This window comes from Cervus canadensis, chromosome 8 (assembly GCF_019320065.1).
Source record: "Cervus canadensis isolate Bull #8, Minnesota chromosome 8, ASM1932006v1, whole genome shotgun sequence".
Classification (NCBI taxonomy): domain Eukaryota; kingdom Metazoa; phylum Chordata; class Mammalia; order Artiodactyla; family Cervidae; genus Cervus; species Cervus canadensis.
The window spans coordinates 38,799,994-38,823,279 of record NC_057393.1 but is presented as its reverse complement, the minus strand read 5'-3'; the positions used below and the strand labels follow the sequence as shown (position 1 = coordinate 38,823,279).

Sequence of the window (23,286 nt, the reverse complement as noted above, 5' to 3'; positions counted from 1 at the left end):
TCCTACACTGCCAACTGAAATTTGTCACTTGCCATCTGCCTCTGCAAAGATTAGGTCACTAGCCACCACAGTTGCTGACCTACACCCCCTGGAAAGAGTTCAGGGAAGAAATCAGGAATGAGGCACTCTGTGCTCTGGGGAAAAACTTGCAGAATAGGCCTTCAGATAGTTACGTTAGGTAGTTAGAATAGGGAAAAGGAGTCCAAAATGGCGGTGGCTAAAAGACAAGGAAGGGAAAAGCCCTCAAAAATAGAACAAAGGAAGGTCTGAAGACCTGAGTGAGAACCTCAGGTAAAACAAACAACGCTCCTGCCTAGGCCCAATTTGCACAGGACAGGCCCAGGGGGAACAAAATCATATAAAAAGAGGAGCCAAAGCCCTCTTCGCTCTCTCCTGCATGATGGGGCACTCTTCTCTTCCCGTCTTTGGATCGACGTGGCAGATGCTGGCTGGCCCAATTTACATAAGACAGCCCCAGGGACAGAGAAACATATAAAAAGAGGAGCCAAAGCTCTCTTCTCTCTCTCTCCTGCACGATAGGGTGCTCTTCTCTTCCCGTCTTTGGATTGACGTGCCCTCACACCTCGAAGACGGATTTTCCTGCTATCATCTAAATAAAATAGAGCTGTAACACTGAGTTGTAACACTGATTTATTTAAGAGCTATAACACTGGTCTGTCCAAGACCCAAGAGCTGTGACCCGCCGAGGGGGCTTTAATGTCCGTCACTCCAAATTTTTGTTGTGACGAGACAAAGAACCGAGGAGCATACACTCGCCTGACAATTAGATATTTTCAGAAGATTTTATGAGCCCAATTGCTTGCATCTGTTCATATCTAGAAAAGCACTAAAATAATTAATGGAGACATCTGCTCCTCTTGACGAGCACTAACCTTCTTGTGACCAGCAGTAACCTTCTGCCAAAATGTGTGCTTGTTGCACATATCACCCCCACCTCCCAAATCACATATATACAGACCTCCCCCTTTACCTCTTCAGAGCAGTTCCTTAAAGTTACCCGAGAGACTGTCTCCCAGGTTATAGTCTTCAATTTGCCCCCCCAAAAACTTAACTTCACAACACTCCCCTTGTGCATTTTTTTCAGTCGACACTAGGAAGTGAACAAATCTGATGATAATTGGAAACAAATACTCTGGCTTAGCATCAGAGAAGCAATATGAAATGGAATAGTGAACTGGAAGTGGGGGGCCACTCCAGTCAAATGTTGCCACCCAGGAATTCAGGCCTTGGTTTTGTAAGAGCAATAAGAATCTCAGTTATTATGGGACATTTCTTAGCTCAAGCAATTAACTAAGCACCCAAATCAGGCAATCAAGACACATCTACCATTTCTTTGTGACCTCTGACTTAGGCCATGATGTTCTGGATGTGCTCTCTAGGTGGCAACCACTTGTTGGTGACACTCATCAGAAGCTTCTTATCCTGGTTTGAAGTCTTATTTTCTGGCATGAGTAGGAGATGAAATGCCAGAGAACTGCTGATCATGTTTGCTTATCGGACTGGGGTTGCTGGTCGTCAACGAAGAGAAAGAGTAAGTAATATCTGTGGCTCTGCTGTCAACCACTGGATGCTTTATTTTGCCATTGCACTTCGCTTTGTTCATCATAATATGTAAACGTGGGGAGAAAGGGTTCTAAGTATGTTCATCCTTTCAGGAAGCTTGTGAAAAAGTGAAAGTGTTAGTCACTCAGTAGAGCCCGACTCTTTGAGACTCCATGGACTGTAGTCCATCAGGCTCCTCTTTCCATGAAATTCTCCAGGCAAGAATACTGGAGTGCTGTAGCCATTCCCTTCTCCATGGGATCTTCCTGACTCAGGGATCGAACCCACATCTCCTGCGCTGCAGGCAGATTCTTTACCATCTGAACCACCAGGGTAGTGCAGGAAGCTTGTATTGTAGTAGAAAACAGACAACTCTGGAGTCATATAGACACAGATTTGAGTCCCAGCTGCAGTGCTTAAGAGCTAACTGACCATGGATACTTTACTTAACACTGCTGAGCCTTGGGTTTCCTCACTTATAATAAGAGAATAAAAGCTGCATACAGAACAAGGCTCCTTCAGTCTGACTTTTCTGCCATCTTCAGTGTGTGTCTTTCTGCCCCTAGGTTGCAACGTGGCTGTTGCCAAACAAGCCAAACAAGCATTGCTTCTGAGTTCCAGGCAGGAAAATGGAGAGTGAAGGTTAAAAGGCACATGTCAGCTCTGTCTCTTTTATAAAAATTCAGTAGCTTCCTAGAAGTCATATCTAGCAGACTTTTGTTACTGGTCATATTAGCCACCTCTGGTTGCAAAGGAACTTGGGAAATAAATTTTTTTTTAGCTGAGCACATTTCCACTTACTCATAAAGCAGAATTCTCCTGTGAATGGGAGATTGGCTATTGGGTTAAAAAAAAAAACCAAACAACCCAGTGATATCTGCCAAAGTGCTCAATAATCCTGGATATTATGTTTATATTAGTCTTAATCTCAGCTAGTATATTTCCTTTGTCATCATATCCAAAGGACTGGGCATATAGTGTGTGTGTGTGTGTGTATATTCAATCTTGCTTCTTGCCCATCTAACTGGTACATCCGAAGTACATTCTTCCCAGTTAGACTTAACAAAAGGCTAAAAATTAAAAAGAAAAAAAGGCACTTCTTCCATAAGTGTCTATGCCAAGGAAGTACCTTTGTTGGTTTTTTTTTTTTTTCTGAAGATGAACCATTATCATTATGATAATAGCTAAAATTTACTGAGCATTTATGGTATGACAGAGACTGTGCAAAGTTTTTCTATTCATTATAACCATCATAAAAACTCTATCAAGTGGACTCCATCATCCCTACTTTACCAGTAAGGGAACTGATGCTCAGAGCGTTTAGTTGGCTTAAGATCACACAGCTAATACACACTGGAGCCACTATTTGAAGGTGGATCTGTCTGATTGCAAAATTCCTGTTCTCATTTTAGAGTACCGATTATACTGGCAGGTTGTGAGATGTTCCTCACCTACATTTGGAAACTCTTGTCCAACTTTATTCTAAAGCCCAAATCTTGGTCTCACCATTTGGCCAATGCCACAATAATAACTGATGTTTAAGTAAAATCCATCAATGGATTGTAGAATTAGTGAGGTAAAGTTCGATGAAAAACAGGATAGATGCATATTTCAAAAGTATCTCCACATGAGAAACTCAATTATAAAAATAGTAACTTCACAGTGCAGAAAGCAGGCTCACATCACCGTAACCAAGTAATCAAAGTTGACATCACTAGTAATGAGACAGAGCAGTATCATGTGACGCCTGAAATGATGCCCTGAGAGGTGCACAGCATTACAGTGTTCCTGCCAAAAATGCACAAGCTAAATTTAATCATAAGGACATCAGACCCAACTTGAAGGACATTCTACAAAGTAACTGGCTAGTATTGCCCAAAAGTATCAATGTCATGAAAGACAAAAAAAAAAAAATTGAGGAAGTGTCTTAGCCTGAAGAAGACAGAAAAATATGACAACTAAATGTAATGTATGATCCTGGATTGGATCCAGGACCAGAAAAAAAAAAATCAGTGTGACAATTAGGGAAATTTGAATAATATCTGTGTATCTGTTAATAGTATGGTTAAGAAAAGTTTCTATTGTCATAATTGTACTATCATTATGCATTGTGAACATTTGGAAACTGGGTGAAGGATATATGAGAACTTATTTTTGGTTCTTGGTGACTTTTTCTTGCACCATTTTTTATAAGTTTTAAATTATTTTAAAATTGGAAATTAAGAAAAACCTGACCTACCCAGTTCACCTGTTAAAGGTGTTTACTTATCAAAATTATGTCTGAACTGCAAGTACGTCTCCACCAGCTTTCTCCTCTGCTCTGTGTTCTGTCTCTAAGAGGCTGCCCTGTTCTTTGTCCAGATGGTGCCAGGCTCAGCGGCGCCAGATCTGAGAACTATTCACACCCTAGATAGCATACATTTGTATATTCATTATGACAAATTTCTGGCAAATGAAAGGAAAATGTTTTGTGCTAACAAAAACGAAGTACTGTGAGTTTATCATGATATGGAGGTAAAGTGTCTTGGGAAGGGTATTTTTTTGTTCTAATTCACAGTGTGGGTTAGCAGTGGTCCTGCTGTCTGTTTCCTTCAAAGTCACCACCAGGGTACAGCCTCTTCTTGTCCAGATTAGATCTAGTCATAGGCCATCTCCTGGTGGAGGGATATCCCCTTTCCTTATCTCTCCTTCAGCTGCAAAGCAGAACCTTCTCTCAGATTTTCAAATATCCCGAGGCGCGACACCCTCAGCTGGCAGCGGGTGGGCTACACTGACCAGCCAATGCAAGGAGGAGCTGCAGCGCTCAGGGCTGTAAGATGAAGAGCTGATTCTCAAACTTCCCCCCAAAGGTTCCCCAACAGTAGAGGAGAGTTGTATCAGTTAGGATGCTTAGGGCTGCAAATAACTGAAAATCCAGTTGAGGCTAGCTTACACACGAAGAAATTTATTAACAGGCAGTCCAGAGCTCAAAGGGGCTGCAGGTCCTCTGCCATAAGGGCTTCCCTCCATTTCTTTGATACTCTCCAGGTTCAGTCTTCCTTTGTGTATCAGCTTTGTCTCTAGATTAGAGTCCTCACTGTGAATAAATGGCTTACAAGAGCAAATGGGACACACATTTCTTTGTTCATGTTCTACAGGAGAAAAAGACCACCTTTCACCCACTGTACCACAGAAACCTTTCCCTTCAGGCTGACTGAGGGGTCAACTAAGGTCACAGGTTCCACTCCTCTGCCAATTAACACTCCCCAAGGGAGCTGCGCCATGAATGACTGAAGCCTGAGTTCCTAAACCATTCAATGGCAAGGTGGTGGGATTACCACGAGTGGTTCAGAGTAAGCAAGACACATCCCAAAGCTGGGAATGAGGTTCAGTTCCTTTGAGTACTGTGCCTCCTGAAGAAAAAGTGGATACTCGAATAAAAATCAGGGCTTTGTCAGGGAAAGGAATGGGAACAATTGACGTTAAGTGAATTCCTACCCCCTGTGAATCAAAAGTGTTGGCCCAGCCTGACCCTCTACAAATAGGGTGTTTCTTTGCATACCTTCTTCCTTTTTAAATGGATTATACTGCTATGGAAAATAATATGGAGGTTCCTCAAAATATTAAAAACAGAACCATCACATGATCCAGCAATCCCACTGCTGGGTGTATATCCAAAGAAGTGGAATGCAGGATCTCAAAGAGATATTTTCACATCCATGTTCCTGACACCACTGTTTACAATAACCAAGAGGTAGAAGGAACACAAATATCCACCCCCAGATGAATGGCTAAACAAAATCTGGTTTACAGGAATATTATTATCCATCCTTAAAAAAGAAGGAAATTCTATCACAAGCTACAACATGGATGAACCTTGAGAACATTATGCTAAGTGAAATAAACCAGTCACAAAAAGACAAATGTTGTATGAATCACAAATGACCATTATACTGCGGGTTGTGATGGCATTTCATAAATGTTAATAATTTTCTCTTCTATCACATTTCATCTAATTTTAAAAATCCTTTTCCTGCTTTATTCTAAAAATTTATTTACATTTCTTGCTCTATTTCATAATGTCTGAGCTGGGTTCATCTTAGAATGAATCTTCCAATTTTGTGGAAAATTGGTTACTTTATTTTACATATATATATTTTTTTATTTAGAGGATAATTACTTTATAATATTGTGATGGTTTTTGCCATACATCAGCAAGAATTGGCATTAGGTATACATATATCCTCTCCCTCCTGAACCTCCCTCCCACCCCTTAGGTTGTTACAGAACACTAGCTTTGGGTTCCCTGCATCATACATGGAACTCCCACTAGCTATCTATTTTACATATGGTAATGTATATGCAGATATTTATCCTGTGGCATCCAGAAACCCTTAGCCACATTTGAGAGGAAAGGTATGGAACCCAGAGGAATGGGTTTTCTGGAAGTCAATTTCTCTAGTTAAGTGAATTGTAACGCAGTCATATACATGATAGACTATTAGCCATTAAAAAGGCTTATGAAGAGTATAATTTTTAAATGGGGGAAATTCATATTTTACAATAATATGTAAAAAAGACAAAAGAGAAGTCAACGCTGACCATGACTATAAAAGAAAGAAGTAACAGGAACAATATTGGGAATTTGAAACAGATGTACAGGAAAATACCCCAAAAGAAACTGATGGAAATGTTAACAGTGGTAGTCTTTGGGTGGTAGATTTCCAGGAAAGTTTTCCTTTGAACTTTTAATTTTCTTGTTTTTTTTTCCCCCCTAATTTATAATTATTTATAAATTATAAATAATTTATAATTTATTTTGGGTGTAGAATGTTTAGTAAGGAAAAAGTGAACTGGGGTAAACATAAAAATTGTGTCTCTAAGGGACTCACTTATAAAAATATAAACATTATGACCACTATTCTGGCTGTTCAGAGAAATTACACTACCACCCACACCCCCACTTTGTTATTTTTCATGTGTTTTTGACAGTTCAGGTCAACATAAAATTACTCCTGTAAACATAAAAATAACGAAAGGTCCAAAATTAGGTGGCTCAGCTTTCTCTGTGATTTAACTTCTTGGCCATTTAAAGTTTTATCTCTGAGTAACAACAAACTATTCCTATTAGCATTAAAAGTAAATTAGCATTATTAGCATTGAAAGAACAAAATGCAATTCTTGGTTGTCTGAAAAAGGTTTAAAAGTCTTCCATACAAAAATATAAAATTGTTCAAAGGGATATAATTTGAAAGTCTGAAAGCAGCACATTTATGTGTAAAAAGGTCATTTTAACTCTCCCTTACCACATACTAAAATTTGAGAGGAGGCTGAGCTTGTTCCATGTAAGTGCTCTTTAATAGTATCGTCATTCTGTTTCTTCTAAGTACAGCTTTACATAAGCATCCCCATGTGGAAATTCCAAGGTCAGAATAATTTAGATTCTCTCCTGGGGACACACTGTTTATCTCGTGTAAGATGACGGAATGTCCCTGTAGTGAGATGGGTTCGGACTGCAGACTCTGCTAAGACTCAAGTCCCTGGATGTGGTCCAGTCATGATCTCTATCAGTGAGGTCACAGGGCCGCTCTGAGCTGGCATTTGCAGCTGCTGCTCTCCCCTGCCCTGAGCACCTGCCCTGCAGAGACTGGGACTTGGTCCATCCAGGCATGTTCTAGTCAGCTGGTGTTGGTCTGCATCTTACTGCTGCGGGGCTTTGGATTAATCGGTGACTTACTTTTTGTGGCAGGAAAACTCATTGAGAATCAGTTTTTTTTTATATTCTCCAGACCCCGTGCTCACCATCCCCTTTCTCAGCAGAAGACTCGTGGTATTTTCCTGCCTTGGGGGCTTTTTGCACAAGGAAAGACATTGCCATGGACCACTTTTTGCTTTGTTAAAGTTCAAACTCAGCTAGCTTCTTCTATGCATTCTTAGAAAGAGAGGAGAAAGGGGCTCTTTGAGGGAAGCAAGAAGGAAGAGACAAATATACCTGTCACTAAAAGAGGAGGGAGAGGAGCCCAGAGATTTGAGTAGCTAGAGGAGGATGCTAGTGCCCAGAGAGGAAAGGTATGTGGTGAGGTGTACATTGACCTACCCCAGCCCCTCAAAGATCCTGGCCATCACAGGTCACACAGAAGACATGGCATGTCTCATTTCAGAGGAAATTTCCTAGTACAGAAAATGGGCATCCAGCAAGCAATCATGCAGCTGGCTAAGAAAGGGCAGGGGCTGGCATCCTCCATGCTTTAGCACACTGGGCAAGAACTGGAATCCTGAGTCAGGTCCCATGAAGGAAGCCTTCAAATGGCTGGGATGTCATTTCTTGCCATTCCAGTGGAACCATGTTAGGAGTTAGATTTAATTAAATTTTAGAGAATAAAATAACTGGACATTTCTTACTCATTTGAATTTGTATGTATTTCTACTTTGGCTGTTTGAACCTCTATTTCTTCATTATATCCTGGGGATCAAACACTTGCCTCATAGCATCACTATAAGGATTAAGTTAGGTTAAGATGGGAGGACCTGGGAAGGCAGTTGGTCATACTCACTAGGTGGTTGGTTGCTGTTGATTCTCTAAAAAAAATTTTTTTCCCTTCTCTTCAAGATGGGACTGCCAGAATGAATGGCAGAAGCTGGTATCAGGACCTATGGAAGGCTTTGGGTTAGGGAAGGCAGAGGGGCAGTGATTTTAGCAGTAATAATAATTATTGCTACTTTTTTGGGGGGTCTATTAATTGGGGGCTTTTTAATATTGAGCTTTTAAGTTGATTTGGGCTTTCCAGGTGGCTCAGTTGTAAAGAATCTGCCTGCCAATGCAGGAGATGCAGGAGACTCAAGTTTGATCCCTGGAGCAGGAAGATTCCCTGGAGAAGGAAATGGCAACCCACTCTAGTGTCCTTGCCTAGGAAATCCCATGGACAGAGGAGCTTGGCAGGCTACAATTCATAGGGTCACAGAGTCAGCACACATGCACGCACATTAAGTTGATTTACAATATTTTCTTTTAGGTATACAGTACCTGAATTAACAATTTTAAGTTTACAATTAAAAATTCATAATTTTAAAAGATCATAATCCATTTATACTTATTATAAAATATTGGCTATATTCCCTGTGCTGTATAATATGCCCTAGGAGCTTCTTTTATGTATAGGAGTTTATATCTCTTAGTATCTCTTAGTACCCTAACCCTGTTCTCTATAACTGTGAGTCTTTTTTTTCGTTGTTGTTATATTCACTAATCTCATTTTTCAGATTCCATATATAAGTAATAATATAAAATACCTGTCTTTCTCTGTCTGACTTATTTCACTAAGCCTAATGCCATTCAGGCCCATCTGCATGGTTGCAAATGGCAAAACTTCATTCTTTTTTATGGTTGAGTAGTATTCCATTCCATCCACATACTGTATCCTTTTATTCATAATGATGGACAGTATTTATTAAGAACCTGTTATGGATCAGACATTCCTGGACTATAAATCTTGTCAGAGGTTTTTCACCTGTTCTGCGGAGTTCTAAGATTCCATGGAGGGTCTCAGAAGCTGCAGTGAAGGGTCAAAAGGAGACCAATGAGTTCACATACAGGGCTGCTTCCTTGGCTTCAACTAGATCAGTTTTGCATTTACCTGATTAATACACTGATCCTCTACATGAGATTTTGTTTGAAAAATAGTATGTCTTTTTAAAATGTTGGAAAACTTCTACAGAAATATTGGATCAAGATGGCAATCCAAACAAAAACATGCTCATCCAGCCTTCCTCGCCTGATCTAAACCCTAAAACTAACCTAAAGGATATATATCTACAGATACCTATAAATATATACATTCTATATGTCTTTAGATATATAGATATTTGAAGATCATGTTGACTTGCAAGAAGAATTTCTCTAAATGGATCAAACATTCTGCAAGAACTGCTGAAACACAGAAAACAGAACTGGGATAACACTGAAAAGGGACCCACTGCCCACCATTAAAGAAGAGGGCACCTATAAATTGTGAGTCAGGCTTCAGTACTGCTCCAAGCTTAGGGAAAGGAGACACAGCGTCAGGAGGCAGTCCCAAAGCAACATTTAGGGTGATTCTGGTAGCATTCCAGCAGCAGGAACCATCAGGCAGCTCCTCTTTTCTTCCTTCCATCTGTGCCACACAGCAAACAGCCAAAGTAATTCCAATGGGACCTCCTGGGGATTATAAGCAGGGTAATAACCAAGAGACGTGTGTACCCCAGAAGAAAGTGGGAGTTCCCATGCTCAGAAGACTAGCTACTGATCCACTTGGTCTGGTGGTATATCCTTCCTCTCCCTATAACCACAGGAAGCAGAAACAATGAACAGATAGGCTAAGAGACAACTGAAAATGCAAACAGACGAACAACTGAGAATCACCAAATATTTGAAGAAAAACAAAGAGGTGTCCCAGAAGGGAAGAATGGAGGGAATGAAGGGAAAGAAATATTAAAAAACCAACAGAATAAAATAGCTCCTTGTCAATGAAAGACATGACACCTCCAACGAAAGAGCCCCTGAGTGCTGCTTAAAATGAATAGAAAAACCAAACAAAGCAAAACCCAGATCACATCCAGACACTTGATGGTAACATTTCAGAAAACTAAGGATAGATGACAATTTAAAAATTATCCCTAGGTAAGGAAATTAACAGCTAAAGTAAAGCATATTACTTGGGAGGAGAACATCATCTATTATTATAATTTTATAAAAATTGTAGAAAACCCTGGCGTAACATGGGAATAAAGTCCAAAAACAAAATCACACAAAGCCAGTTCCCAAGGTCTGGCTCACAATACCACCTCTAGTCATCTAGAGCTAGTTGTTCATCTGGCTTACATTCCAGTGGGGTGCACTTTTAAGCATGAGCCGGGCTGAGATTTCCATAATAGCACAGTTAACTCCAGGCCTCTTCCCATTAGCTCACACCTATTTCAGTGACTAATTTTGAGACTGACATGGGTACCACTGAGGACAAAGGGCCCACCCCTCACATCCCTACTTACCAAAATGGAGTTGCTGCTGTTTTTCTCTCCGTGGAGACTCTCTCTCTCTTCCATGCCATGCCTTTCCTGCACAGTGTCAGCTCGTCCCAATCCAAGAACAGTGCTGAGTGGAGAATGGGAACCAGTCTCCAGTCAGGTTACCTGTGAGTCCACGTGAAGGTGAAGGTTATTATACCTTATAAGAGCAGCTTGCAGAGAGGCAGGGCATGCGATAATGGGAAATGAGGGGACCATTCTGATGGGGAAGTGGTGAGGACACAGAGAAATGAAGGCTGGTCTGGCAGAGGGGCTGCAGGGTAGTGTTTCCCCAGGGCTAGGGAGTAGAGCGGAGAAGGTAATGGCACTCCACTCCAGTACTCTTGCCCGGAAAATCCCATGGACGGAGGAGTCTGGTAGGCTGCAGTCCATGGGGTCGCAGAGTCGGATATGACTGAAGCGACTCAGCAGCAGCAGCAGCAGGGAGTAGAAGTCCTGAAGTAAAGAGGATAAGCGGAATGCAGTGTAGAAAATCAGATTTTGTCAGATCAAATAGGATTGATATGGGAAAATATAAGATAGTGTTAACTAATCTGGATAAAAGAACTGTGAACACAGTTTGATCCCTGAAGGTGTGAGGGTGTGTTTTCTTTAAATCTGTTGTATGCCTGCTACTGTATATGCTGAATGGAAAGCCTGCCATTTGTACCCCTGTAGGGCTTATAGATCAGCATCATATATAGCTTCCAAAGTAAACAAAGGTTGAGAGTGATTATCACTGGCTGTAATATTGTTCTTTTAGTGTCGCTAAGTCATGTTCAACTCTTCTGCAACCCCACAGACTGTAGCCCTCTAGGCTCCTCTGTCCATGGGATTTCCTCAGCAAGAACATTAGAGTAGGTTACCAGTTCCTTTTTCCGGGGATAATTCTGACCCAGTGATTGAATCTGCATCTCCTGCACTGGCAGACGGATTATTTACTGCTAAGCCACCTGGGAAGCGGTTGTAAAACTGGGAGTGAGTTAATTTTCTTCCTTATAAGTCATGCTTTCTACAATAGCTATGTATGCCTTTTAAGAGAGAAAAGCAATGAATCTTATATTTTAAATACACAAACACTACAGAAAAATGAAAACAAAGGAGACTAGGCTATAGAGAATTGATTCACACTCATCAGGCTAACAACAGCTTTATTTATAAAACACAATGCCAATTTTATTTATTCAGCCATGTCCAAGATCTTACGATAGCGGCCAAGGTTATACAGAGGGTTAGGATAAATCCTTGCTCACAAGGAAGATTAAATTATGGCTTATGTGGTACTTATGGAAGAGGGAGCTGAAAGAATGGTTAACAGATAGGCATGTATTAATAATTGTATTTCCTTGATGAATAAAATAAGGGCTAACTAGAGGTGTATGTATATTATAAACGTGCAATGTAGCCTACTGTAGTATATAACATTCTCTATTCTCTGATTTAGGAAATGCTTCTTAGATGAAAATTAGGGAGATAACTCCTAGTACATATTATCAGCCGTACATTTCCAAAGGCTCTATCAGGGTCATAAAATTTGAAGAATGCTTATTATTACCTTTGCTGTCAACTTATTAACTTCAATGCCAAAAAGACCTTATCCAACATTTTACTCTTAAGAGCAGGGGAATGAAATAATAATAGTAGTTACATTAAATGAGTGCTTACTATGTGCTAGGCATTTCATGGGGTCTTTACAACACATCTCTAAGGTAAGTATTACAGGTCTACAATCTCTTATCCAAAAGCCTGGGGAAGAAGGTGTTTTGGAAATTAGATTTTTGTTTCAATCTAAAAAGAAACTGGAATTCTGTGGAATATGGTACTTAAACTACAGATTTTATAACACTACTAATGGGTGTGTAATGCATTAATATTTCTGCAAAGAAATCTATGAAAATTCAAAGTGAAAAAAAAAGACCATAAAAAATATACCTTATTTATGTAAATAAATGACCAAATTTGGGCATGTGGGATCTTAGTTCCCCAACCAGGGATTGAAATCATGCACTCCTGCAGTGGGAGACTCTAAACCACCAGACTGCCAAGGAAGTCCCAAGTTTCTTTCTTTCCTTGCTTATGATAAAACTTATTTCTAGGAAAGGTCTTAGCCATATTTAAAACTGATACTGATGAAAACAAACCTGTAACACATGCAACAAATATCACTTCTTGAAGAGATGATGCTGGTGTTACCGTTGCCTGTAAAACCAGGTTGGAGCTGAACATCTGATGAGGAGCCAGAAACAGAATCCTCAAGTGATGAAGTGTTACCAAACACAGACTTTCCTTTTTAAAGACTCTCCTCCGTGTTACTGGTCTCCCTAAACACACGCTTGTGTTTAGGCAGTTTCTGTTTTTAAAAAATTTTATTTATTCTTAGTTTTATTGTTGGCTGTGCTGAGTCTTTGGTGCTGCACAAGAACTTTCTCTAGCTGTGGCGAGCAGGGGCTACTCTCCAGGTGCGGTGTGCAGGCCCCTCATTGTGGTGGGTCCTCTTGTGGAGCATGGGTTCTAGGCAAGCGGGCTTCAGTAGTTGTGGCCACATGAACTTAGTTGCCCCAAAGGATGTGGAATCTTCCTGGACTAGGGATCAAATTCATGTCCCTTGCACCAGCAGGTGGATTCTTAACCACTGGACCACAGGGGAACTCCAGCAGTTTCTATTTAAATGAGTAAATTGTCAGTGAACAGGCTCACTGATAAACATACACTGTTCAAGTCTAGCAATTAATTGGTCACACATTTTCACCATTTGGTCTTTGGAGATTTTTTTCACTTGTGCCTGTGATGCCACTGTCAGTACTACTACTATCTTTGTACTGATCTGTACCTAACACCCTCTCAGCAATTTCTCCATCACTCAAAGAAAGCACATGGGGGCATCATTATGTGTTCAGCATCTCTTCGAAGTCTGCTTCTTTCAGTTATATTTACACTTCCAGTTTTTGGCAAAAGTAATGAGCTTTGCTATCATCTTCTAACCAGAGTCTCTAAATACTTCAAAATTTTTATCGGTCAGGTAATTTTCAAATGTCATTGTGGCCCAAAGTCTGTACCAAGTATTAGTGTTGATTTACTGACATCATTTTAAGCATTAGCAGTTGGGTTGGTGGCTCAGAGGGTAAAGAACTGCCTGCAATGCAGGAGACCTGAGTTCAATCCCTGGGTTGGGAAGATCCCCTGGAGAAGAAAATGGCAACCTGCTCCAGTATTCTTGCCCAGAGAATCCCACCGACGTAGGCTACAGTCTATGGGATCGCAGAGTCGGACATTACTGAGTGACTAACACAGAGGGTGTTCTCAAGACTAAATTCTTAAGGAAATCTTGGATTTTCAGGCTTCTGTTGACCAAAGCAAGAATGCTACTCAAAAAAAGGAAAGAAGCATTTATATTTGTTCTTCAGGGAGCACAGAATTCCTTGGTCACAGGGTTATATTATGGATGTCACACTGGGGGGAAAGTAAGCACCATAAACATTATTTTTCATAAGAAGTTCAGGAGGGGGATGTGCAGAACAGTTGTCTAGGCACAGTAAAGTTTTGCAATTGTCTTCCAGTCCAGCTTGCTTGCAATGAGTTCATGTTGCTGGCACAAGGTGCTAATGGAACCAATCCAAAAAGATTTCTCTTGTTACTGGTGCTTTCCTGTTTGCATAATACCGCAAAGGTAAATTGTGTACACCATTTTTTTTTTTTTTTAATGTATTCATTTGGCTGCACTAGATCTTAGTTTTAGCATGTGGGATCTAGTTCCTTGACCAGGGATCAAACCCGGACCCCTTACACTGGAAGTCATAGCCACTGGGCCACCAGGGGAGACCCTGAGCACACCTTTTAAACATCTCGGATACGGACTTTTCCCAATCACTGTCAATTTTATCTTGTGTGTGTCTGAAGCCTATGCACACCCAAGAAGAGTCAAACTTTGCCTGGCATCCTAGACATCTGTTGGTGTCTTTTTGTCTGTCACTGTTACAGTTTGTCTAGGAATGTAGTACGAGTACAGAGCTGTAAATGTGTCCAGGGCTATGGTTTTCATTAGATATGATCTTGGCGAATTCATCAATGTAATTTTCAGTGGTCTCGTAATCATCAACAGCTTCACCACAGAATTTAAGATACTTGATACCACAATACTTTAAAAATTTTTACAGCCAGTCTTCTGAATATTCACACTCACTCTCAATGTTCAGTTCTTCATGGTATAGCCTAGCTTGTTTTATGACCTACAAGGCAGTCAGTGGCATATCTTGACTTCTTTGTTGTTGAATCCATTCAGTTAACACACAGTCAAGATCCTTGTTTTTGGTCCTATGAAATGTTTTTCTGTTTTTCACCAGCACTTGGTTATCACTGTCACCATAAAATTTTAAGAACTTATCTTTCTGTCTGTACAAGTCATAAATGGTGGTGGTCCCCATGCCATATTCTTCAGTAAGGCATCTCACAGACACACCACCACCAAACGTCTGCGGTAACTCCACTTTCTGAGCTATTGACAAAGGCAGATGCTTCCTTTTCTTCTGTTACCCAGAGGCACATCTTTAACTCTTTGGGTCATTTTCACAGTGCAATTAATCCTCAAGCCACCAAATGTCAGCAGAAAGCAGACATGAGTGGTGATGGATATGATGGATATGAGTGCTGAGATATAACTAAGGCTGCACAGCTGAGGTTTTGCTGCCAAATAATCCTGGTGCCACACTTATAAAAACGTTTTTGGGTCTCAGACAGTATTTTTTTGGTTTTGTGTTTCGTCTATTTTGGTATTGTGGAGTAGAGACTGTGGACCTGTATTAAAAATATTATTTTAATGGTGACAAGACTGAGGATCAATTAGTCACTTGCTTTTCTATTTCTTTTCAGTCTCCTAAACTTTGGCCACTTTATAGGACAAAGAAATTTTTTTTTTTTTTGGGTATTGTCTGCCAAGATGATTCGAGTTGGAATATTTTTAGCAAAGGAACCTAATACTCTTGGCTGTTTGACTGACATAGCCAATAGTTGAGGCCTGTGCTGGGCAGTGTGAAGATGCCTAGGCAAGAAGAGGCTGGATGTGCTAAATTTATAGTCATTGAATTTAGATATTTCTTTTTGTTCCAAATTATCTGTTTGGTACTTAATCTGTCTAGATACTTATTGCCCCACAATGAGTAATCAGGACAATTGAGAGAAAACAGCTCATTTCAGATCTTTTTCAAACACTCCTACAAGTTTCCCATAAATATCCACTCATCTGAAAGGTTTTGTTTGTTTTTTTTAATGATTCCCTAAATTATACATCCCAACTGTGACTCAGAATTATTGTTCATCAAGTTTCAGAATTAAAAACGCATTTTAGACATTCTGCTAAAATATTTCCTTTAACTTAGAAAGAATTCATTAGACTTTTGAATGCCTTTTAAGAGTCTGTGGTTAGGGTCCTACATCAAATATTATTTTATGAGTTCGTTTTGGAGGACCAGCCTTTCTCCCTTAGTCTCATCATCCCCATATTTGTGTAGATCTTCATGGAACATCTATAATGAACTGGAGGTTGTTGATTCAGGCCTAAGTCTTTTTCCATTATGTGCAAGAGCAGTCACTAGGACTGAGGGGTTTATAAAACTGTGTAAAGCACAGTTCCTGTAATCCCAGAAGTTTAAAATCTAGTAAATAAAATATGAGAAATGTATAAAATCCAGTGAAAATTCTCTTCCTCAGGAGAGGAAGGGATCACATTTGTTACAATCTAACCACACTTATGTTATCTTTTTACATTGGTCTCCCCTGTAAGATTGCAATAACAACTACCCTTTATTGGTCCCTTCTGTACCCAACAGAAGCTGGCATTTAAAAAGCACCAGACTCAGAAATGTCCATTGACCTTGCTCAGTGTCACAAACTTCTAAATGACAGTCTGGAATTGACCCTACTACTTGACTATAAAGCTCTATTTATTTTTCACTCTAATTTAAACAACACTCTTTCCTTTGCCTTCAGCATATATTCTGTGTTCCCACCTGTCTCTTCAGTATAGTCCATTCTCCTACTTTAGAGTAGAAAGGCATATCCTAACTTATCTGAAATCTTATAGTGTATTATCTCAATAAGTAAAAATCTCCTGGTTGCCCAACAAAAGGACAATTCAAACGACTGGGAGACTTCATTGGAGATCCAATGGTTAAGACTTTGTCTTTCAATGCAAATGGTGCGGGTTTGATCAGGGAACTAAGATCCCATACACTTTGTGGCCAAAAGACTGAAACATAAAACAGAAGCAGTATTGTAAAAAATTCAATAAATACTTTAAAAATGGTCCATATTAGAAAAAAATCTTAAAAAAATGATTGGGGAAGCCTCCTTGAATTTTAATCAAGGCACATAAAATCCTGCCTAACATTGGTCTTTCTTATACATATTTTTGTTAAGAGAAAAACGTTGCTTCAGAACCAGCATATTTTGGCCAATGTTGGGATACTCTGAATTAAAACAGAATAGGTATTGGGTGTGACTGTGCCTCTGACCTTTATGGACTAGAATCAAAGAATGCAGTGCCCTTGAAAGTTCCATGATAGTAAAGCAAAGACAGCTTAGATTTTTTTTTTTAAGGAAAGCAATTCTTTTCAGCTATTGAAAGAATACTCATCTTGGCAGTTGTCATTAGCTAGAAAAAATTATAAGATTTTTCTCAGGTTAGTTGTCTATCATCCAATAAGGGAGCTAAACCCTATTTTATCAAATCAGATTATGAGATAACTTATCCTGATTAAAGTCCATTCCCATTTTTAACATTTATTTGATTGTGCCAGGTCTTAGGTGTGGCTTACAGGAGCTTTAGTTGTGGCTTTTGGGACCTAGTTCCGTGATCAGGGATTGAACCTGGGCCTCCTGCATTAGGAATGCAGGGTCTTAGCCACTGCACAGGACAACCAGGGAAGTCCCCCATTCCCATTTGATTTCATCTTTTGAGTTATTTACTGTTTACTATCTCCTAATAGCTTCCCAGGTGGCTCAGTGGTAAAGAATCTACCTGCTAATGCAGGAGACACAGGAGATGTGGGTTTGAGCCCTGGGTCGGTAATTACGATCCCCTGGAGTAGGAAACAGCAACCCTAATAACAACATCTCCTAATAACAACAAGTGAATTTGCTAGCTGCTGGGCCAATTAGTTACTAGCTGTGTGGCAGAGGCTGGTTGTGTGCTCACCAACTGAGCTGCTTCCTGGGTGTGTAGGAAAACCACACTTCCCACTCTCCCCTGCAGTTAGACTGGGACCACATGCCTGGGTTCCTGTCCCAGGAACGTGAGCAGAAGTAATCGACACCACTTTGCAGGCCTAGTTATAGACTCTCCGGGCACCATTCTTCAAGCTCTCTCTTCCCCTTCGCTGGGCCCACGGAGGTCAAAACTGCAGATCACCAGACGAAAGGAACCAAGCCACTGCACGGGAGTCACCCTACTGTCCCTGGGGCTATGATATGAATGACAAATAGTGTGGAGTTGTAATTTTTTAAATAGCATCTAGCTTTAACTACCCTGATTAATACAAACAATGTATACTTTTATTATGGAGAAGTAAATGGCAACCCACTCCAATATTGTTGCCTGGGAAATCCTGTGGACAGAGGAGCCCGGCAGGTTACAGACCATGGGAATGCCGAAGGTTGGACACAACTTAGCGACTCAACTACTTACTTTTATTAAGTGTACCAGATTTCGAATCAAGATTCCTAAAGAATATCATACCTGTTCTCATAGGTCTTGATTTACATGTAACTTCTACTCTTAGCTGGATACTACATTGCATTATTGCAAATTAAGAAATGAAAATGTATTGCTTTGTTTCAGTTAAGTAATGTAAAGTTACTTATATGAGAGCTATATCATTGTAATTTTGATAGCTCATAGAAATACACTGTACAACATGGATTCTGTAACTTCTTAGTGATTTTGATACTGCTCCTTAAAAGAAATATTAGCATATCTGAACTGAAAAATAAAATCTGACTTTTTCTGACAGAAAATAAGTCATATTTTAGTGATTAGTTTCCAAATGAGGACTGGCTTTGTTAATTGGGTCATATGGCTTTGTCATCTGTGATCTGGTTGACCACAAGAGAGGGGTACTTTCCATATATTCAGTGAATGAAATCTTTAAGTTTTGACATAACTATATTTAAAATATGATAAAAGAAGTTTATAAAAAACACTTTACTATCATAGATAACTGAAATTAGTATCTCCAATTTTGACTGAGTATACTGGTTTAAATGAAACACTGCTGAGTGAAAGAATAAAAGGTATAATTAACATTTACTTGATAATCCGTGATAATAGCATTTTTGGTACAGAGACTGAGACTCTAATAATCTGTCTAATAAAACCTTTTAGTGCTCGCTTCGGCAGCACATATACTAAAATTGGAACGATACAGAGAAGATTAACATGGCCCCTGCACAAGGATGACATGCAAATAAAACCTTTTATAAGTCAGATGGTTTCTAATTTATAGCTTTCAATAAAACTAAAAAGAGAACCTAATTCAATTATTAGCTGATAAAACTTTTAAGTAATTTTGGATAATAAATCACTTATTCTTGACATCTAATTTGAAAGAAGTTAAAAGAATTGGGTGACACTGCCATAATTTCTATTATTATATTATTATTGTGAAAAACAGTAAGAGAATAGAAGTGGTACTCTGTCCTATTTTTAGAAATAATGTTCTTCCAAGAGTACCTGAATTAATGATAAAATAAATCCCCATTAATTAAAAATTTTTTTTTTTTTTGCCACACTGCATGGTATGCAGGATCTTAGTTCCCTGACCAGGAATTGAACCCTTGAACTCTATATTGAAAACAGAGTCTTAACCCACTGGACCACCAGGAAAGTTGCCCCACTAACTTCAATAAAATGTACACGCCTGCAAATTTCTACTTAGGTGTTTGGCAATTATAAAAAATATTTAATATATTTATATGGTTTTAACTACTTGTATAACAATAATAATCTTAATTACAGAGTATTTTTTTTAACTTAGAGGGAACTAAAAAAATTAAAATCTGTATCTGTTTTTGTTTGAAACACATGATAAGGTGATCAATGAAAGTCTTTGGAGCATAAACACTCTCTATTAGGGTAAAAAAAACTTGCACTAGGGTGAAAAACTGGGGGAAATGGAATGAAAAGGAGCTCAGGAAGTAAAAAGAACAATGCTAATTTTCTGACTGCTAAAGAAGAGTTCATGTATTTTTTAAAAATGTGTGCTAGTCTCAGAGTTGCTAACATGAGATCATACTATTCTAACTACTTGTAGCCTGATAGTTTTCCTTGTATATCAACTTTTTAAAAATTGGCTAGGTTCTTATAATTTATGTATTCATATTCTGGCTCTGCCACTGCCCATGATGAGTGCTTGGGCATGCTACTTAACTTCTCAGAGCCTTGGTTTTCTTCCCTATAAAATGAGAAAGTTGAACCAGATCACTTGCATGTCCCATTATGTTTCTAATATTCTATAACTCTGTGACTAAAGACTCAGAAATATTCCTTTAGATGATTGAAAACAAAAACTGCCCAAACAGGTATTTTCTTTTTCCCTCTTTCTCATTTTCCTTTCTCCCTCCCATCACTAAGGCCCTGTTGGCATAGAACAAAGATTGTTTGTTTTGAGGGAGTTACTAAAATTGGTCTCATTATGTTCCAATTAATTACAGTGAATTCACTGGCTTCCCTCAACCAAAAATAGTCAAACTACTCATGACATCATTATTTTCCCCAGTAATGAAAATCTGAAATGCATATAATAAAGGTAATATTTTCTGAAATAAAAAGATCACATTGGCATGACCCTTCTTCCTCCTTTTGAGGAAGCCAGAATCTTGAAATAGCTCATCAGAAAGAGAACTCTTTAGAAAAGTTCACCAGAAAGTCTATAATTGCGGTTGAAAAATATGTGAGGTCCACTAGCACCGCCTTGTGCTATTTTCAAAACAATGCAAGATATAATGCATAAATAGTACTGTTTTGGTTTTAAGTATTTTCATTTTGGTAATAGAATGGTCTGATTTTTCACATTTGCAGTGAGAAAAGGTCTTGAAATGCTAGTGCTGTGTTCTTCTTTCTTGTTCCATACTTCCATGTAGTTAGATCTATCCATGTTGACTTGGGGACAATTGAGATTTTTAGATCAGGGATTCAAAGAGAGAGAGTTAATAACTCAATTGACAGACTTCCAAAAAACAGCAGAGTAGGGGAGGGAGCCCATGTGAGGAGATAGTTGCTGACCAACCATGGGGAGCTATGTGGAAAGGAGGCCAGGGACTGCAGTTCATCCCCACCATTCGAGTGAGCATGCCTCTTCGTGTATTAGGAGAACCACAGGTGCTACCGTCATCACTGCCGGGTCATTGCCGCACCTGCGCTGGGCCTCTTAGCTCATCCAGCTGAAAGACATCTGCTGCTGCTTGGCTGTGCCTGAATCTTTGCAATCCCATGGACTACAGACCACCAGGCTCCTCGGTCCATGGGATTTCTCAGGCAAGAATACTGGAGTGGGTTGCCATTTCCTTCTCCATAGGATCTTCTTAACCGGGTGATAGAACCTGGCTCTTGGCAGGCGGATTCTTTACCACTGAGCTACCTGGGAAGCCCAAAGAATGCCTGTGTCCTAAGACCTTGCTAGGCTCCCAAATGAACCGCTGTGAATTTCAACCTTGTCAACAGGATATATTTGAAAAGATATATATTTAAAAAGATGTTTATCTTTTCAAAATCATGTGAGATCCTTCACCACCAGAGGACACTGAAGATGAAGTAGAAAACAGAAACCCCAGCTTTAGGACTTGAAAGAGTCTGGACTGGGAAATCCATCTGTGGAGTATGTGTGTGTGTGCACGTGTGTGTGCAGTTACATGTATATATTTATACTGGAGAAATATTAGGGTCTTAAGACTAAATGAGATGGCATATAAGAAAGTACACAGTATTAATTCCTCTATACATCCTATTAATAAAGTTTTATTGAATACCTAATGAGGATTTATTAGGCACTTTCTATGTGCCAGGCACTGTCCTAAGTACTAGGGATACAGTGGTGAACAAGATCGATGAGGTCTCTGTCTCATCAAAGTGAAAGAAAGTGAAGTTGCTCAGTCGTGTCCGACTCTTTGCGACCCCATGGACTGTAGCCTACTAGGCTCCTCCATTCATGGGATTTTCCAGGCAAGGGTACTGGAGTGGGTTGCCATTTCCTTCTCCAGGGGATCTTCCCGACCCAGGAAATGAACCTGCGTCTCCCGCATTGTGGGCAGGCGCTTTACACTCTAAGGCACCAGGGAAGTCTACTGTCTCATAGGTCTGCCCTATGGTGGGGGAAGACGTAGTGTAAACAAACAAAGAAGGTAATTTCAGTCATTGTAAGAACGTTATGAAGAAAGTAAATGAGGTCAGTTGGATTGGGGAGGTGGCTGGCTGGGGGAGGTGTTGGTGAAGGGAGCAACCTCAGGGAGGGTGGGTAAAGATCACCTCTTTGGGATGATAACACTAAATAATGACAAGTTAGTCATGGAGAGACATCTGGAGGGAACAGAGGGAAGAGAGAGTGCAGAAGCTCTCAGGCAAGTATTAGTCGACCATGTTTTAGAAAGATGGCCAAGGATGCAACCTCTGCAAGCTCAGGAGTGGGGAGCCTCCTTCAGTGAGCAGATGATGGGGTCTTATAGCTTGACACACAGTAAGTGAATAGCGTGTCATTTCTTTGACACATCGTAACACAAGAAAATTCTTGTTACCAATTTAAGAAGAGTTTGTAACAAAAAGCTTCCCCAGTCCCCCTCCTGTCTTGCTTCTCTGAAGCAATCACCCTTACAATCTACTTTTAGTTCTTTTAACATATTTTTGAATAAAACACTCCTAATGTTATTTCTTCATGTATTAATTATAAGCACTACCAACTTACTTCCTACAATGACAGATAAGCACTTAGCCAAGAGAGTTATGGTTATTTTTCTGCCTCTACTGGTAACCTTCACACCTATAAATGATTAACTTCTATGTACTATGTCCTGTTCCTTCATCTCTTGACTCCCACATTGTAAGACTGGGATATTACAGACTTAAACCTTTCTGTTGCTTCTCTTCCTCCATTTCCCCCTTGCATGTCTCTGCTGTGCACAACCTCCTATGCACTATCGAATACAGTAATTCTAACTCTTTTTTAAGCATGTCATACATACAGGACCGTACATATGTAGGTCCCGCCTGCTTTTTTCATCTCCTGGCATTGTCCACGGTAGCTATACTCAAAGTCTTATTGAACTAGGTACTTACAGTTTTTGTAATGACTTTTGTGTGCTCATGTCTTTCTTTTCATTGTCTGGAATGGCCTCCTTCTACAATTCACTGGCAAACCCCATTCATTCATTCCAGTTTACATGCCACTTTACAAAACCTTCCTTGGTGGATGTAATTTATAAATACAAAAAATATTTGTTCAGTGGCTGTTATAATGCAAGGCACTATTATAAGTGTCAGGGTTACAGAGGTTCTAGACAGACACTCATGAGCTTGCATACCAGTGACTTACGCAGACTGAATAAAAACAAATACCATGATGAAACATATTATGTGTTAGGCTTTACTAAATAACGAACGAATGCTATTTTAATCCTCACAACTTTAGGGAGACTTTTATATCCTTCCTGAGGTCACTTCCTGTA

The 23,286-nt window shown here is 39.7% G+C and overlaps 1 protein-coding gene and 1 pseudogene across 3 annotated transcripts in view; one reads left to right on the top strand and one right to left on the bottom strand.

The window, feature by feature from the left end:
* The window catches only part of PANK1 (pantothenate kinase 1), a 105,159-nt gene that overhangs the window by 74,756 nt on the left and 7,117 nt on the right, over positions 1-23,286 (bottom strand). For all 3 annotated transcript variants that reach the window (XM_043476056.1, XM_043476054.1, XM_043476055.1), the window contains one exon: positions 10,567-10,707. The gene's annotated coding sequence lies outside the window, so the exon portion shown is untranslated. The remainder of the gene's footprint in view (positions 1-10,566; positions 10,708-23,286) is intronic.
* On the top strand, positions 18,955-19,051 carry LOC122446879 (annotated as a pseudogene).